At 45.8% G+C, this 18,593-nt stretch overlaps 1 pseudogene; it reads right to left on the minus strand.

Moving 5' to 3' along the window:
• Positions 1-18,339: 18,339 nt before the first annotated feature.
• The window catches only part of LOC149573749 (25S ribosomal RNA), a 1,514-nt pseudogene continuing 1,260 nt past the window's right edge, over positions 18,340-18,593 (minus strand).

Below are 18,593 nucleotides of genomic sequence, written 5' to 3' on the forward strand. Positions count from 1 at the left end.
GATCCTGGAGTCCTAAATTATTTGAAACAGAATTAAAAATTAATGCGTCAGCAATGTCCCAATTGGGCAATAATAAAACATTAGCATTTTTTACCATCTGTCTTCCCTCATCAGGGGTTATATTTTGGAACTCTTGCACCATTTTTTCCTTTATTAGATTTTGAATGGAGGTCTCATCCATTTCTGGATGTTCTGTTTTCATATTATTACACCTTCGCTCAAAAATGTGCATGTTTACTCTCCACGCAAACTGATGGAAAGCCCTAGATCTTAACAAATTGTTATCAGATAAAAAATGCTGAGTGGCTTGTTCCAAAACAGGGTCCAATTCCCTTCCTCTGAAATCTATTGTAGTTAATTCAAAACTTGGTACAGGGGGTTCCTGAGGGTTCCCTTCATCAATCTCTGGTTGTGTAACAAAAATTTCTCCTTGTGACCCCATTTGTTCGAATTGCTCATTGGTGAGCTGTTCTTCCTCAATTCTTATTGGGGTTTGAGAAGGTGAGCAACTTTCATCAGGGGATTCTTCCTCCCTTATTATTCTCCTTCTTTTGGGAGAAGGTTTAGGGGGTCTTTCTTCTAGGACAGTGCTGGTGGATTCAACTATCTATTTTTCTTTATGTACAACGAGCACCTGCTGTCGGACAATAGTATATCCTATTTTCTTCCGTACCACCAGTGGACCTATTCCAATGTTGGGGGTGAAACCCAATTTTCTCATAATTTCTCTAGCTTTATCTAGAAAAGAATTAATAAAATGTTGTTTCTTCTCATTCATTACTTCCATTATCTCAGAGAAAGTACTCATGAGCTTATGTATTTTATCTGCATTGTTTGCAGCATTACTAAGAGGACTGAAATCTTTGTCAAAACAATTAATGAATTCCAAAACTTTTGAATAGACTCTCCATTTTTCTTTCTTTATTTCTTGCTCATGGAGAGAGTATTCATTTCTTATTATATCTTCAGGGATATAGAATTCATGCTGAACTGGACGAAGCTTGATTCTCAATCTAAGGGCAGAGTTAAAGAAACCTTCTGTATCACAAAAATGAGAGTGAGACACTGCCATCTTATATTGATCCAAAATTTTATGGAGAAAGACCCACCCTTCTTTAGTTATCACAAACTGGTGGGCTATACTACAAGTAGAAAAAATTGATCCTGTCCCCCTTTTGTACAAAAAGGCCTCCTCCACTCCTCCCAACTGCCACAAAAATTCAGCTATCCCTACCTTTAAAGGTACCTGATAGGGTAACACATGGGGTGTTCCTTTGAATCCATAGACCCTGATGACAGTTGAGACTGAATATGGGATAATATCTCCCCAATTATGTGAAACTTTTAGATTATGAGTTTTGTCCATAGGCCTGACAAGGTGCATTAATGCCTTAGGGATTCTGGGATTGTCACTCAATATGAGGCACCTTAGTTTGGAGGCAAAGTGCCTATCAAATCTAACGAAGCTAGCATTTTCTGCTTCCCAGGTCATGTCTGCACTCCATAATTGGACTAGCAGTGCTTCCCCTTCTTGTTCTCTATTTAAAACCATTTCTTTACCAAAATAAGTGGCCCCTTTAAAAAGAAACATATGCATCAATAAGGAATACTGACCCCAAACCTTTTCCACCTTGCCCTGTGCAATCCCCACCAATCCCTGATGAATCTCATTTGCCAAGTAAGATGCAAAATCAAAAATTATTTCCACACCAAAAGAAGAGATTTGGGTGATCATATACATGAAGCTCACCGGAATAAAATCTTCTTCGCCCTCTCCGAAGACTCTGCACAGGGTCCTATATATCTCCACTGCCCTGGCATTAAAGCATGATTTCTTTAATGGTTCTTTAGAAGATGATGTTATGGTTGTGAGGCCTCCAATCCGGCCTATGTGGGCTTTCAGTGCACCCTGTCTAACTACATCCCTCTTGGATATATATTCTTTTTCTAAATCTATCAAATTAATGGGCACATGATACATGGTGAGGGGTCCCAGACTGAAAACCTTCCTAATCTCCTCGAGACTGATGGTAACTAAAGCCTCACCATCCATTCTTCTCACTACCTTAGTGGCTTGGTCATAGTTTTTTGCTATAGCTTCAAGCAGGTCGAAATCCATAAACACGCTGGGGACAACAAGCTTCCCAAGATCAAAATTCCATATATTGGCATGAGGGGCATATAACTTCCTTTCCGCAAACCATTTTTTGAATAAACTCAAACCAGTTTGAGAAGTTTGAGCATCCCAGACCCAATTACCCTTATCATACAATCCATCAGCTACCCTTAGCCTAGGGTTGAGTGAGGTTAACCTCTTAACTTGCACCGTTTCTACAGTAGATTCAGGAAGTAACTCAAGCAAATCATCATACACATTTCTATCCAGGTAGTTATTGCACCTGTAAATCCCTTCTTAGGAGGCATCTTGGGCTATCTTTTAAAACTTAAAACCTCACGAAGATGATGGTAGTTTTACTTACTTGAATTCTTTCTTAGTTCTCCTCTGTATTCCTACAAATTTTTTACGAATAGACAACTTGACAATTTTTTTTTATCAAACCTTGGCACGCTTTTCTTTCAGTAATGGCTTCTGCACAAGAATGGCTTCAAATCTTTTCTCGCGTGAAACGAAACTAATGAATTCTCTCTGTATTATACTCTGTTTTTCCTCACGGACGAAGCTTTCTTGTCTAATTAATATAGAGAGTGGCACTACATTTTTCATTTAAAATTGTGTCATTGATCTTCAAAGATCCTACGATCATGCGGTACAAAGAGAACAACTAGGAGTTATATTTGCCATGTCAGTTATTTTACCCAATGAGAACTTGCCATGTACAGAATTCTTTCTTTTGATGGCGCTTATATTTAGACCCACTGACGATGGAGAACACGTGTCAGCATGTCGCTACTTCGTTATGCATAAAGAACAAGCACCTTGCCATGGCAAGGCGGCGACAACCATTGATCGGATCAAGAAATGATCGAAAGATACGCTACAGGACTTCTTAAGAAAGAAGGCGGTGGGCCCAACTCGCTATTTCGCTGTAATGATCTTCCTTGCAACTCTTCCTAGCGAGGTAGCGAGCTTCGTTGATCCACTTCAAGCTGACGTTCAAGATTTCTTGTACATTCAGTTAGATAGGTATTAATGAGAATCGAATCTCTGCATAGCTGGCACATGTCAAAATTTATCACAGTCATCTGTCATTACACATCATCAAATATCTTGTCAATCTTTTTCCATTTTACGAGGCCTCGCTAACTCGCTAACGGTGAAGCACCTGAATTTTTCGATAGTGAGGTAGCGAGCTCCGGCACTTAAAAGGATTCTGTGCCAAAAAATGCAAGGGTTACCCAGTAATTACTTCTATTAATTAAAACTGATTCTGACAATGGTATTTATGACTGGTCATGCCACCTAGTGTAATTATGATACAAGCAAGATGCAATGTCATCATTTTTAGATTTTCACGTGGCCTCGCTACTTTACTAATGATGAAGTGCCTGAATTTTCCGATAGCGAGGTGGCAGAACTTCCGAAAAATCAACATTCCAGCTCTAATGTCAGATATTCTTGTGGGTCCCTCTCCTTTTCTTTTTTTTTGGATGGCGAATTGCAAAGTGTACCTACACAATAAAACATTTAATAAGAAAATCTCTGATCGTCGCATCTTCACTTTATTGTCCCACCGCTTAAAAAAACCCAATACTCGCTATCTCGCTATACTTAATGAGCATGCAACTCTCAATAGCGAGGTAACGCCAACGGTAGATCTAATCAGATCCAACGGTTGGGACAAATAGGAAGAAAGGTAACCTGGGAGAAAGGAAAAGGAATATGAAAGCATATTCACCTCGTTTGAAATTTCAAAATTTTGCGCCCGACAATTTATGAATAGGGATGAATATAGGTTTATATGGCGATTATTTCTTATAAATGGTTTATCCAAAACCCTATGCTTCACTTAGACATAGAACATCTGACTTTTCTATGATTTAACTGAAAAAATTTTTACTACAGAAAAAGTTAGACCAACAGGTTGCAATTATAGAGAAATTGCAAGGCCGTCACAATGGCCCGAGGCCAATGCTCCGACTACTAAGTCAATTTTCTCTTGCAATCGCCATGCCGTCGTTCATAGAGAGATCTCCCCATTCACTTGTGACGACGCACAATCCAAGTGCTAGACGCGAGCTCTCCCTTGAAAGGCCATGTTCCAAGACATCCCGATGACACATTGGAATGACAACCATTGTCAAACCATTCCCAATGTTGTGCCAATCGAGTTGGCATAGAGGCGATCTTAGGGAGCTCCCACGTAGCAATCGGTAAGTTCTTTCCTACCCTTCTCTCACAAAAACCAATGTTAGCTGAACAAATTTAGAATCCAAGGCCCGTATCCATCGATATCGTCGGCTCTGGGTCTATATTCAAAGGCCACGGAGAGGTTCCGATAAGAGAAGCTCCACTGCTCGCTTGCACAAACATCCCCAAATGCTAGACGCAATCTCCTGCCCTTAGCATCGCTCTCTAGATCACCGCAATGACACATTGGAATGACAACTGCTGTCGAACAACTCTCAAATTTGTGCCGATGGAGTGAGAAAGAAGAGCCAGATCGGGTCAATGAAAATGGCTAAGCCAGATCGGGTCGGCCAGCATGGCTCACCCAGATCGGGTTGGCCAGCATGGCTCGGCCACCATTTTTTGCCGAGAGCTTTCGATATTAAAGCTCCCATGTAGACATGATAAGTACACCATGACAAATTGCTAGAGCACCGAGCACCCATAATAGCAAATTTCCATTATACCAAGCAACGCCAGAGTGCTAGATAAGGGTTCAGGTTTAGATCAGGTTTTAAAATCACCAAAAAGACACACCATGGATCAGCAATCGCTGCCTCACCTTTTCCAAAATTGAGTCATCGGAAAACATGATCTAAAGGAGAGCCGAGGAAAAGCACTGAGATCGCTTCATGCCCCTTTCATTGATTCAACATCAGCATACACTATTTGAGAACCCAACAATCTGATCCGCCTAGACACCAATGTTGAATCAATGAAAGGGGCATGGGAGAGGCTCGTGGCAACAACCTCTCCTATATAAGCTATTAGTGCGAGGCTCACTCTGCATTAGAAATCTGCGATAGCACAGAAAACTCCCTTAAAAATCCAATTCAATGAAAAATGTGACCAAACAGCCATCCACGACATCGTTTTTGGAGCTCGGTCAGATCAGGTTAGCCAGCAAGACTCACCCAGATCGGCTCGACCAAAACAGCTCACCCAGATTGGTGGGGCTGACCTAGCAGGGTGACTTGATGAACAAACCTAAAGAGTTGACTTGGTGAGAGTACTTGGTGGGCAGACATAGCGGGGTGATTTGATGAACGAACTCAAAGAGTAGACTTGGTGAGAGTACTCGGTGGGGTGACTTGATGAACGAACCTAAAGAGTCAACTTGGTGGGCCGACCTGGCAGGGTGACTTGATGAACGAACTTAAAGATTCGACTTGGTGGGCCAACCTAGCAGGGTGACTTGATGAACAAACTTAAAGAGTCAACTTGGTGAGAGTACTTGGTGGGCTGACCTGGCAAGGTGACTTGATGAACTAACTTAAAGAGTCGACTTGGTGAGAGTACTCGGTGGGCTAACCTGGTCACATGACTTGATGAACGAACTTAAAGAGTCGACATGGTTAGCCAACTTGGCCGGGTGACTTGATGAACGAACTTAAAGAGTCGACTTGGTGGGCCGACCTGGTAGGCTGACTTGGTGAGAGTACTTGGTGGGCCGACCTGGCGGGGTGACTTGATGAGCAAACTTGAAGAGTCAACTTGGTGAGAGTACTTGGTGGGCTAAGCTGGCAGGGTGACTTGATGAACGAACTTAAAGAGTCAACCTTGTGGGCTGACTTGGTAGAGTGACTTCATGAACGAACTTAAAGAGTCCACTTGGTGGGCCGAGCTGGCAGGGTGACTTGATGAACGAACTTAAAGAGTCGACTTGGTGAGAGTAATTTGTGGGCTAACCTAGCGGGGTGACTTGATGAATTAACTTAAAGAGTCGACTTGGTGGGGTGACCTGATGAATGCACTTGAAGGGTCGACTTGGTGGGGTGACTCTATGAACGAACCTAAAGAGTTGACTTGGTGAGAGCACTTGGTGGGGTGACTTGATGAACAGACTCAAAGAGTCAACTTGGTGAGAGTACTTGGTGGGGTGACTTGATGAGCGCACTTGAAGAATCGACTTGGTTAGAGTACTTGGTGGGGTGACTTGATGAACGGACTCAAAGATTCGACTTGCTGAGAGTACTTGGTGGCTTGACTTGATGAGCAGATTTAAAGAGTCCACTTGGTGAGAGTACTTGGTGGGGTGAACTGATGAATAGACTTAAAGAATCGACTTGGTGAGAGTACTTGGTTGGTTGAACTGGTGGGGTGACTTGATGAACGGACATAAAGAGTCGACTTGGTGAGAGTACGTGTACTTGTTCTGGTGACTTGATGAATGGACTTAAAGAGTCAACTTGGTGGGGTGACTTGATGAAAGGACTTAAAGAGTCGACTTGGTGAGAGTACTTGGTCGGGTGACTTGATGAACGCTCTTGAAGAATCAACTTGGTTAGAGTACTTGGTGGGGCGACTTGATGAATGAACTTAAAGAGTCGACTTGGTGGGTTGACTTGGCGGGGTGACTTTCCGACCTGGCCGGGTGACTTGATGAATGAACCTAAAGAGTCCACTTGGTGGGCTGACCTGGTGGGGTGACTTGATGAATGAACCTAAAGAGTCAACTTGCTGAGAGTACTTGGTGGGCAGACATAGAGGGGTGATTTGATTAGCGAACTTAAAGAGTCAACTTGGTGAGAGTACTTGGTGGGGTGACTTGATGAACGAACCTAAAGAGTCAACATGGTGGTCTGACCAGGTAGGGTGACTTGATGAACAAACCTAAAGAGTCGACTTGGTGGGCCGTACTGGTAGGGTGACTTGATGAACGAACTTAAAGAGTCAACTTGGTAGGTCAACCTGGTAGGGTGACTTGATGAAAAAACATAAAGAGTCAACTTGGTGGGCTGAATTGGCCAGGTGACTTGATGAATGAACTTAAACAGTCGACTTGGTGGGTTAAACTAGCAGGGTGACTTGGTGAGGGTACTTGGTGGGCTGACCCGGCAAGGTGACTTGATGAACAAACTTAGAGAGTCGACTTTGTGAGAGTACTTGGTGGGTCAAACTGGCGGGGTGACTTGATGATCGAACTTAAAGAGTCAACTTGGTGAGAGAACTTGGTGGGCCGAGCTAGCGGTTTGAATTGATGAACGAACCTAAAGAGTCGACTTTGTGAGAGTACTTGGTGGGCCGACCTGGCGAGGTGACTTGATGACCGAACTTAAAGGGTCGACTTGGTGAGAGTACTTGGCGGGCCGACCTAGTGGAGCAACTTGATGAACAAACTTAAAGAGTCAACTTGGTGAGAGTACTTGGTGGGGTGACCTGATGAACAAACCTAAAGAGTCGACTTGGTGAGAGTACTTGGCAGGTCGACCTGGCGGGGTGACTTGGTCATCAAACTTAAAGAGTCGACTTTGTGAGAGTACTTGGTGGGCTGACCTGGCGGGGTGACTTGATGAACTAACTCAAAGAGACAACTTGGTGGGCCGACCTGGCGGGGTGACTTGATGAACAATCTTAAAGAGAACACTTGGTGAGAGTACTCGGTGGGCTGACCTAGTCAGATGACTTGATGGATGAACTTAATGAGTCAACTTGGTGAGCCAACTTGGCCGGGTGACCTGATGAACAAACTTAAAGAGTTGACTTGGTGGGTCAAACTAGTAGGGTGACTTAGTGAGAGTACTTGGTGGGCTGACCCGGTAGGGTGACTTGATGAACGAACTTAGAGAGTCAACTTTGTGAGAGTACTTGGTGGGTCAAACTGGCGGGGTGACTTGATGAACCAAATTAAAGAGTCAACTTGGTGAGAGAACTTTGTGGTCCGAGCTGGTAGGGTGAATTGATGAACGAACCTAAAGAGTCGAATTTGTGAGAGTACTTGGTGGGCCGACCTGGCGGGGTGACTTGATGACCAAACTTCAAGGGTCGACTTGGTGAGAGTACTTGGTAGGCCCACCTGGCGGAGCGACTTGATGAACGAACTTAAAGAGTCGACTTGGTGAGAGTACTTGGTGGGGTGACTTGATGAACAAACCTAAAGAGTCAACTTGGTGAGAGTACTCGGTGGGCTGACCTGGCGGGGTGACTTGGTGAGCAAACATAAAGAGTCAACTTGGTGAGAGTACTTAGTGGGCTGACTTGGCAGGGTGACTTGATGAACGAACTTAAAGAGTCGACTTGGTGGGCCGACTTGGCAGAGTGACTTCATGAATGAACTTAAAGAGTCCACTTGGTGGGCCGACCTGGCGGGGTGACTCTATGAATGAACTTAAAGAGTCAACTTGGTGGGGTGACTTGATGAATGCACTTGAAGGGTCGACTTTGTGGGGTGACTCTATGAACGGACCTAAAGAGTTGACTTGGTGAGAGCACTTGGTGGGGTGACTTGATGAACAGACTCAAAGAGTCAACTTGGTGAGAGTACTTGGTGGCTCGACTTGATGAGCGCACTTGAAGAATCGACTTGGTCAGAGTACTTGGTGGGGTGACTTGATGAATGGACTCAAAGAGTCAACTTGCTGAGAGTACTTGGTGGCTCAACTTGATGAGCAGACTTAAAGAGTCCACTTGGTGAGAGTACTTGGCGGGGTGAACTAATGAATGGACTTAAAGAATCGACTTGGTGGGAGTACTTGGTTGGCAAAACTGGAGGGGTGACTTGATGAATGGACATAAAGAGTCGACTTGGTGAGAGTACTTGTACTAGTTCAGGTGACTTGATGAATGGACTTAAAGAATCAACTTGGTGGGGTGACTTGATGAAAAGACTTAAAGAGTCGACTTGGAGGGGTGACTTGATGAAAGGACTTAAAGAGTCAACTTGGTGAGAGTACTTGGTGGAGTGACTTGACGAACAAACTTAAAGGGTTGACTTGGTTAGAGTACTTGTTCTGGTGACTTGATGAACGGACTTGAAGAGTCGACTTGGTGGGGTGACTTGATGAAAGGACTTAAAGGGTTGACTTGGTGAGAGTACTTGGTGGGGCGACTTGATGAACGGACTTAAAGGGTCAACTTGGTTAGAGTACTTGTTCTGGTGACTTGATGAATGAACTTGAAGAGTCGACTTGGTTGAGTGACTTGATGAAAGGACTTAAAGAGTCGACTTGGTGAGAGTACTTGGTGGGGTGACTTGATGAACAGACTTAAAGGGTCAACTTGGCGGGGTGACTTGATGAACGGACCTAAAGAGTTAACTTGGTGAGAGTACTTGGCGGGGTGAACTGATGAATAGACTTAAAGAGTCGACTTGGTGGGCCGACCTGGTGGGGTGACTTGATGAACAAAATTATAGAGTCAACTTGGTGAGAGTACTTGTTCTGGTGACTTGATGAACGAACCTAAAGAGTCAGCTTGGTGGGGAGACTTGATGAAAGGACTTAAAGAGTCGGCTTGGTGGGGTGACTTGATGAATGAACTTAAAGGGTTGACTTTGCGGGGTGACTTGATGAACAGACCTAAAGAGTTGACTTGGTGAGAGTACTCGGTGGGGTGACCTAATGAATAGACTTAGAGAGTCGACTCGGTGGGCCAACTTGGTTGGGTGACTTCGTGAACGGACTTAAAGAGTCAACTTGGTGGGAGTACTTGGTGGGGTGACTTGATGAACGAACTTCAAGGGTCGACTTGGCGAGGTGACTTGATGAACAATCCTAAAGAGTTGACTTGGTGAGAGTACTTGGTGTGGTGACTTGATGAATAGACTTAAAGAGTCGAATTGGTGAGAGTACTTGGTGGGGTGGCTTGATGAACGCACTTGAAGTGTCGACTTGGTGGGGTGACTTTACGAATGGACCTAAAGAGTTAACCTAGTGAGAGTACTTGGTGGGGTGACTTGATGAACATAGTTAAAGAGTCAACTTGGTGAGAGTACTTCATTGGGTGACTTGATGAACGCACTTGAAGAATCGACTAGGTTAGAGTACTTGGTGGGGTGACTTGATGAACGAACATAAAGATTCGACTTTGTGGGCTGACCTGGCGGGATGACTTGATGAACGAACTTAGAGAGTCAACTTGGTGAGAGTACTTGGTGACTTGGTGGGCCGACCTAGCCGGGTGACTTGATGAACAAACTTAAAGAGTCGACTTGGTGAGAGTACTCGGTGGGCTGACCTAGTCACGTGACTTGATGAACGAACTTAAAGAGTTGACTTGGTGGGCCAACTTGGCCGAGTGACTTGATGAACGAACTTAAAGAGTTGACTTGGTGGGTCGAACTAGTGGGGTGACTTGGTGAGAGTACTTGGTGGGCTAACCTGACAGGGTGACTTGATGAACAAACTTAGAGAGTCGACTTTGTGAGAGTACTTGGTGGGTCGAACTGGCGGGGTGACTTGATGAACGAACTTAAAGAGTCAACCTAGTGAGAGAACTTGGTGGGCCGAGTTGGCGGGGTGAATTGATGAACGAAGCTAAAGAGTCGACTTTGTGAGAGTACTTGGTGGGCCGACCTGGCAGGGTGACTTGATGACCGAACTTAAAGGGTCGACATGGTGAGAGTACTTGGTGGGCTGACCTGGCAGAGCGACTTGATGAACGAACTTAAAGATTCATCTTGGTGAGAGTACTTGGTGGGGTGACCTGATGAACAAACCTAAAGAGTCGACCTGGTGAGAGTACTTGGTGGGCTGACCTGGCGGGGTGACTTGGTGAGCAAACTTAAAGAGTCGACTTGGTGAGAGTAGTTGGTGGGCTGACCTGGCGGGGTGACTTGATGAACGAACTTAAAGAATCGACTTGGTGGGCCGACTTGGCAGAGTGACTTCATGAATGAACTTAAAGAGTCCACTTGGTGGGTTGACCTGGCGGGGTGACTAGATGAACGAACTTAAAGAGTTGACTTGGTGAGAGTAATTTGTGGGCTGACCTGGCGGGGTGAATTGATGAATGAACTTAAAGAGTCAACTTGGTGGGGTGACTTGATAAATGCACTTGAAGGGTCGACTTGGTGGGGTGACTCTATGAACGGACCTAAAGAGTTGACTTGGTGAGAGTACTTGGTGGGGTGACTTGATGAAAGGACTTAAAGAGTCAACTTGGTGAGATTACTTGGTGGGGCGACTTGATGAACGCACTTGAAGAATCAACTTGGTTAGAGTACTTGGTGGGGCGACTTGATGAACGGACTCAAAGAGTCTACTTGGTGAGAGTACTTGGTGGCTCGACTTGATGAGTAGACTTAAAGAGTGAACTTGGTGAGAGTACTTGGCGGGGTGAATTGATGAATAGACTTAAAGAGTCGACTTGGTGGGCCGACCTGGTGGGGTGACTTTATGGACAGACTTAAAGAGTCGACTTGGTTAGAGTACTTGTTCTAGTGACTTGATGAACGGACTTGAAGAGTCAACTTGGTGGGGTGACTTGATCAAAGGACTTAAAGAGTCAACTTGGTGAGAGTACTTGGTGGGGCGACTTGATGAATGGACTTAAAGGGTCGACTTGGCGGGGTGACTAGATGAATGGACTTATAGAGTCGACTTGGTGAGAGTAGTTGTTCTGGTGACTTGATGAATGGACTTAAAGAGTTGGCTTGGTGGGTTGACTTGATTAAAGGACTTAAAGAGTCGACTTGGTGGGGTGACTTGATGAACGAACTTAAAGGGTCAACTTTTTGGGGTGACTCAATGAACGGACCTAAAGAGTTGACTTGGCGAGAGTAATCGGTGGGGTGACCTGATGAACAGACTTAGAGAGTCAACTTGGTGAGAGTACTTGGTGGGCTGACCTGGTTGGGTGACTTCGTGAACTGACTTAAAGAGTCAACTTGGTGGGGTGACTTGATGAACGGACTTCAAGGGTCAAATTGGCAAGGTGACTTGATGAACGGTCCTAAAGTGTTGACTTGGTGAGAGTACTTGGTGTGGTGACTTGATGAACAAACTTAAAGAGTCGAATTGGTGAGAGTACTTGGTGGGGTGACTTGATGAACATAGTTAAAGAGTTGACTTGGTGAGAGTACTTGGTCGGGTGACTTGATGAACACACTTGAAGAGTCGACTTGGTTAGAGTACTTGGTGGGGTGACTTGATGAACAAACTTAAAGATTCGACTTGGTGGGCCAACCTGGCGGGGTGACTTGATGAATGAACTTAGAGAGTCAACTTGGTGAGAGTACTTGGTGACTTGGTGGGCCGACTTGGCCAGGTGACTTGAAAAAACTTAAAGAGTCAACTTGGTGAGAGTACTCGATGGGCTGACCTGGTCACGTAACTTGATGAACAAACTTAAAGAGTCAACTTGGTGGGCCGATTTGGCCGGGTGACTTGATGAACAAACTTAAAGAGTCAACTTGGTGGGTCGAACTAGCGGGGTGACTTGGTGGGCTGACCTGGCAGGATGACTTGATGAACGAACTTAGAGAGTGGACTTTGTGAGAGTACTTGGTGGGTCAAACTGGTGGGGTGACTTGATGAACAAACTTAAAGAGTTGACCTGGTGAGAGAACTTGGTGGGCCGAGCTGGCGGGGTGAATTGATAAATGAACCTAAAGAGTCGACTTTGTAAGAGTACTTTGTGGGCCGACCTGGCGGGGTGACTTGATGACCGAACTTAAAGGGTCGACTTGGTTAGAGTACTTGGCGGGCCGAACTTGCGGAGCGAATTGATGAATGAGTCGACTTGGTGAGAGTACTTGGTGGGGTGACTTGATGAACAAACCTAAAGAGTCAACTTGGTGAGAGTACTCGGTGGGCCGACCTGGCGAGGTGACTTAGTGAGCAAACTTAAAGAGTCGATTTGGTGAGAGTAGTTGGTGCACTGACCTGGCGGGGTGACTTGAGGAACAAACTTAAAGAGTCAACTTGGTGAGAGTAATTTGTGGGCTGATTTGGTGGGGTGACTTGATGAATGAACTTAAAGAGTCGACTTGCTGGGGTGACTTGATGAACGCACTTGAAGGGTCAACTTGGTGGGGTGACTCTATGAATGGACCTAAAGAGTTGACTTGGTGAGAGTACTTGGTGGGGTGACTTGATGAAAGGACTTAAAGATTCGACTTGGTGAGACTACTTGGTGGGGCGAATTGATGAACGCACTTGAAGAATCAACTTTGATAGAGTACTTGGTGGGGCGACTTGATGAACGAACTCAAAGAGTCGACTTGGTGAGAGTACTTGCCAGGGTGAACTGATGAACAAACTTAAAGAGTTGACTTGATGGGCCGACCTGGTGGGGTGACTTTATGGACGGACTTAAAGAGTCAACTTGGTTAGAGTACTTGTTCTGGTGACTTGATGAACGGACTTGAAGAGTTGACTTGGTGGGGTGACTTGATGAAAGGACTTAAAGAGTCGACTTGGTGAGAGTACTTGGTGGGGCGACTTGATGAATGGACTTAAAGGGTCGACTCGGTGGGGTGACTTCATGAATGGACTTATAGAGTCGACTTGGTGAGAGTAGTTTTTTTGGTGACTTGATGAACGGACTTGAAGAGTCGGCTTGGTGGGGTGACTTGATGAAAGGACTTAAAGAGTCGACTTGGTGGGGTGACTTGATGAACGAACTTAAAGGGTCAACTTTGTGGGGTGACTCGATGAACGGACCTAAAGAGTTGACTTGGCAAGAGTACTCGGTGGGGTGACCTGATGAACAAACTTAGAGAGTCAAATTGGTGAGAGTACTTGGTGGGCCGACCTGGTTGGGTGACTTCGTGAACTGACTTAAAGAGTCGACTTGGTGGGGTGACTTGATGAACAGACTTAAAGAGTTGAATTGGTGAGAGTACTTGGTGGGATGACTTGATGAACATAGTTAAAGAGTCAACTTGGTGAGAGTACTTGTTCGGGTGCACTTGAAGAATCGACTTGGTTAGAGTACTTGGTGGGGTGACTTGATGAACGAACTTAAAGATTTGACTTTGTGGGCCAACTTGGTGGGGTGACTTGATGAACGAACTTAGAGAGTCGACTTGGTTAGAGTACTTGGCGACTTGGTGGGTCGACCTGGTCGGGTGACTTGATGAACAAACTTAAAGAGTTGACTTGGTGAGAGTACTCGGTAGGCTGACCTGGTCACGTGACTTGATGAACGAACTTAAAGAGTCGACTTGGTGGGTCAAACTCGCGGGGTGACTTGGTGAGAGTACTTGGTGGGGTGACCTGGCTGGGTGACTTGATGAACGAACTTAAAGAGTCGACCTTGTGGGCCGACTTGGCAGAGTGACTTCATGAACGAACTTAAAGAGTCCACTGGGTGGGCCGACCTGGTGGGGTGACTTGATGAACAAACTTAAAGAGTCAACTTGGTGAGAGTAATTTGTGGGCTGACCTAGCGGGGTGACTTGATGAATGAACTTAAAGAGTCGACTTGGTGGGGTGACTTGATGAATGCACTTGAAGGGTCGACTTGGTGGGGTGACTCTATGAATGGACCTAAAGAGTTGACTTAGTGAGAGTACTTGGTTGGGTGACTTGATGAAAGGACTTAAAGAGTCGACTTGGTGAGAGTACTTGGTGGGACAACTTGATGAACGCACTTGAAGAATCAACTTGGTTAGAGTACTTGGTGGGGCGACTTGATGAACGGACTCAAAGAGTCGACTTGGTGAGAGTACTTGGTGGCTCGACTTGATGAGCAGACTTAAAGAGTCAACTTGGTGAGAGTGGGCCTAACGGGGCGAGGTGGTGAGTGGGCCTAATGGGTTTAGTTTGTGGGGCAACTAGGCGAGTGGAATTAGAGAGCCAACGTGGTGAGGCAACTCAACAAGTTGGTTCGTTTAGATGACATGGTGAGCTGACTTGGCGAGTCGACCTGGCGAGCGAACTTAAAGAGTCGACTTATCAATGTACTCGAGTTGACTTGGTGAGGCGACCTGGCGAGCGAGCTCAAAGAGTCAACATGGTGAGGCGACTCATTGAGTCAACATAATGAGGCAACTCATGGCGAGGAGCTATCCTTGAGGCGACTTGGTGGGCCTACTTGATTATTCGACTTAGTGAGCCAACCTAACAAGTTGACACGGTTAGCGGGCTTAATGAGGCGACGACTTGGTGGGGTAACTCGGCAAGCCAACTTATCGAGGCAAGATGGTGAGTCGACTTGGTGAGCTGACTTGGTGAGCGCACTTAAAGAGTCAGCTTCATGAGGTGACTCGGCGAGTTAGCTCACTGATGCGACTTGGGCGGGCCGACCTGGTGAGCGAACTTAAAGAGGCAACTTGGGTAGGCTGACCTGGTGAGCGAACTTAAAGAGTTGACTTGGCAACGTACTTGAACAACTGACTTGGTGAGCTGACATGGTGAGTGGGCTTAGAGAAGCAACTCGGTGGGGCAACTTGGCGATCACACTTGCTGGGGCAAGGTGGTAAAACAACTAGGTGAATCGACTTGGTGAGCTGACTTAGGGAGCTGACTTGGTGAGCAAACGTAAGGGGTCGACTTAGTGAGGCAACCTGAATAGTCGACTCGGTGAGCTGACTTGGGGAGCTGACATGGTGAGCGGTCTTAAAGAAGAGGCGACCTGGTGAGGCAAGATGGTAAGTCATCTTGGTGAGCCAGCTTGACAAGCTATGAGCAGACTTAAAGAGTCAATTCTTGATTTGGCAAAGACCACATGGTCAAATGACTTGGTGAGCTGACCTGGCTAGCAAAATTGGTAAGAAAACTTATAGAATCGACTTGGTGTCCCCAGCCAGGATCGCACGCCTAGGTTGACCCAACTTGGGTCACCCGACTTCGTCGCCCCAGCCTCGGGCGACCTGACTGGGTCGCCAGAGTGGGTCGACTAGGGGAAAAAAAAAAAAATCATGGGAGGCCCTGTACAGCGAAAAGTGCTAAATTTTGGGCATTACAAAAAAAAAAAAAACAAGTTACCCTCTTTTAGATCATGCACAAGTTTCATTTCACGTATTGCCGAGCCGACTCGAGGCGTTACACCTAGCTAGCCAGATTCGAGGTAGGGTAGCCGAAACGATCCAATTTGAGAATTTTCTTTATAAAAAGAGATCATGATAGGCCCCATAAGGCAAAAAAGAATGAAATTTTGGGAGTTCAAAAAAAAACGTTACCCAATTTTGGATCGCGCACAGGGCTCGGGTCATGTAGCATCGAGGTGCCCTGGGTGACATGATTCGAGCGAAAAGTCGACGGTGGCATGAGTCGTGCAAAAACATTGGAGGCCATTAAGGCTCGAGGCGCTTCGAGTCAAGGTTGCCAAGGTAGGTCGAGTTGAAAACTTTGGGCGTTAACCAAAAAGAAAAAGTTAACCGCTTTTGGATCACGTACACGGCTCGAGGCACTTAGAATCAAGTCGAGCACGGTGACATGATTCGTGCAAAAAATTTGGAGATGACTCGAGTCAGGGCATCTGACTCTATCCGAGTTCAAAACTTTGGGACTTGACAAAAAAAAGAAAAAAGAAAAAGTTACCCAGTTTTGGATCACGTAAGTGACTCGGGCCACTCAGAATCAAGGCGAGTGCGGTTACATGAGTCGAGTGAAAAAAAAAATGGAGGCGGTTAAGGCTCGAGGCAATTCGAGTCGGGGTAGCTGAGTCGATTTGAAAACTTTGGCCATTAGCCAAAAAAAGAGTTAATCGCTTTTGGATCACGTACATGACTTGGGGCACATAGAATCAAGTCAAGCACAGTGACATGAGTGGTTCAAAAAAATTGCACGTGATTAAGGCTCGAGGCGATTTGAGTCGGGGTTGCTGACACAATTCGGGTTGAAATCTTTGGGTGTTAACCAAAGAAGGAAGAAGTTAACCACTTTTGGATCACGTACATGACTCAAGGCACCAGGTCGAGGATGGTGACATGAGTCCTGCGAAAAAATTGGAGGCAGTTAAGGCTCGACTCGATTCGAGTCGGGGTTCGGGTAGTTGGGGCGATTCGTGTCGGGGTTGCCGACACAGTTCGAGTTGAAAACTTTGGGCATTAACCCCAAAAAGAAAAATGTTGACCTCTTTTGGACCACACACATGACTCAGGGCACTTAGAATCAAGTTGAGCACGATGACATGGGTTGTGCGAAAAATTCGGAGGCAATTCGATTCAGGGTAGCCAACTTGATTTGAGTTCAAAACTTTGGGCGTTAACCAAAAAAATAGGTTGACCGATTTTGGATCACGTACATGAGTCGTCTGCCCTCACGAAAATTACAAAACCCGAGGACCTGCCTAGAATTTGCAGTCGGAAGATTTTTCTGCCCTCACGAAAATTTACAAACCCCACCCGCTCAAAATTTGGACTTGGAAGATTTTTCTGCCCTCGCAGAATTTACAAACCCCACCCGCTCGGAATTTGGCACTTGGAAATTAGGAAACCCCGCCCGCCCAGAATTTGGACTTGGAAGATTTTTCTGCCCTCACAGAAATTGCAAACCCGACCCACATGGAAATTGCACTTGGAAGACTTTTTCGCACTCGCGGAAATCACAAAACCCCACCCGCGGGGAATTCAGCACTTGGGAGATTTTTCCGCCCTTCCGAAAATCGCAAACCCCACCAGCTCAGAATTTGGGACTCGAGATATTTTTTCCCCCTTGTGGAAATTTTACAAAACCCCACTCACCCAAAATTTGGCACTCAGGAGATTTTTTTGCGCTGGCAGAAATTTCTACAAAACCCCTCCCTTCCACCAGGAATTTGGCACTCGGGAGATTTTTCCGCCCTGGCAAAAATTGCAAACCCCACCCGCTAGGAATTTGGCACCTGGGAGATTTTTACGCCCTCGCAAAAATTGAAAACCCCACCCACCAAGAATTTGGCACTTTGGAGATTTTTTCGCCCTCGTGGAAATTTTCACAAAACCCCACTTGCCCAGAATGTGGCACTTGGGAGATTTTTCTGCCCCGGCAGAAATTGCAAAACACCACCCACCAGGAATTCGACACTTGGGAGATTTCTTCGCCCTCGCGGAAATTTTCACAAAACCCCACCCACTCGAAATTTGGCACCTGGGAGAGTTTTCCCACCCTCGCAAAAAATTGCAAACCCCACCCGCCTGAAATTTGGCACTTGGAAGATTTTCCCGCACTCGCACAAATTGCAAACCCCACCTGCCGGGAATTTGGCACCTGAGAGATTGTTATGAGCGCGCAAGAAAAAACCTTGCAAACCCCACCCCCACCCAGAATTTGGCACTTGGGAGATTTTCTCGCCCTCGCGAAAATTACAAACCCCACCCGCCTCAATGTCAAAAAAGGTTTTACGAATCGAGGCGACAAAGGGCTGAATCTCAGTGGATCGTGGCAGCAAGGCCACTCTGCCACTTACAATACCCCATCGCTTATTTAAGTCATCTGAAAAAGATTCTTCTCACCGACCACTTGAAATTAATATCCAAGGTTGCTCCAATGGGCTAGTGCACCAATCGGAGATGGCCAATGACATGAGCCCTTGGGAGTGCAAGAGCAACCCTACTGCGCGTCGCGATGCAGCCGGAGAGAGATATGCACCGCATCTA

Source organism: Cupressus sempervirens, chromosome 2, assembly GCF_028749045.1.
Source record: "Cupressus sempervirens isolate cs-2001-9-10 chromosome 2, ASM2874904v1, whole genome shotgun sequence".
Lineage (NCBI taxonomy): Eukaryota > Viridiplantae > Streptophyta > Pinopsida > Cupressales > Cupressaceae > Cupressus > Cupressus sempervirens.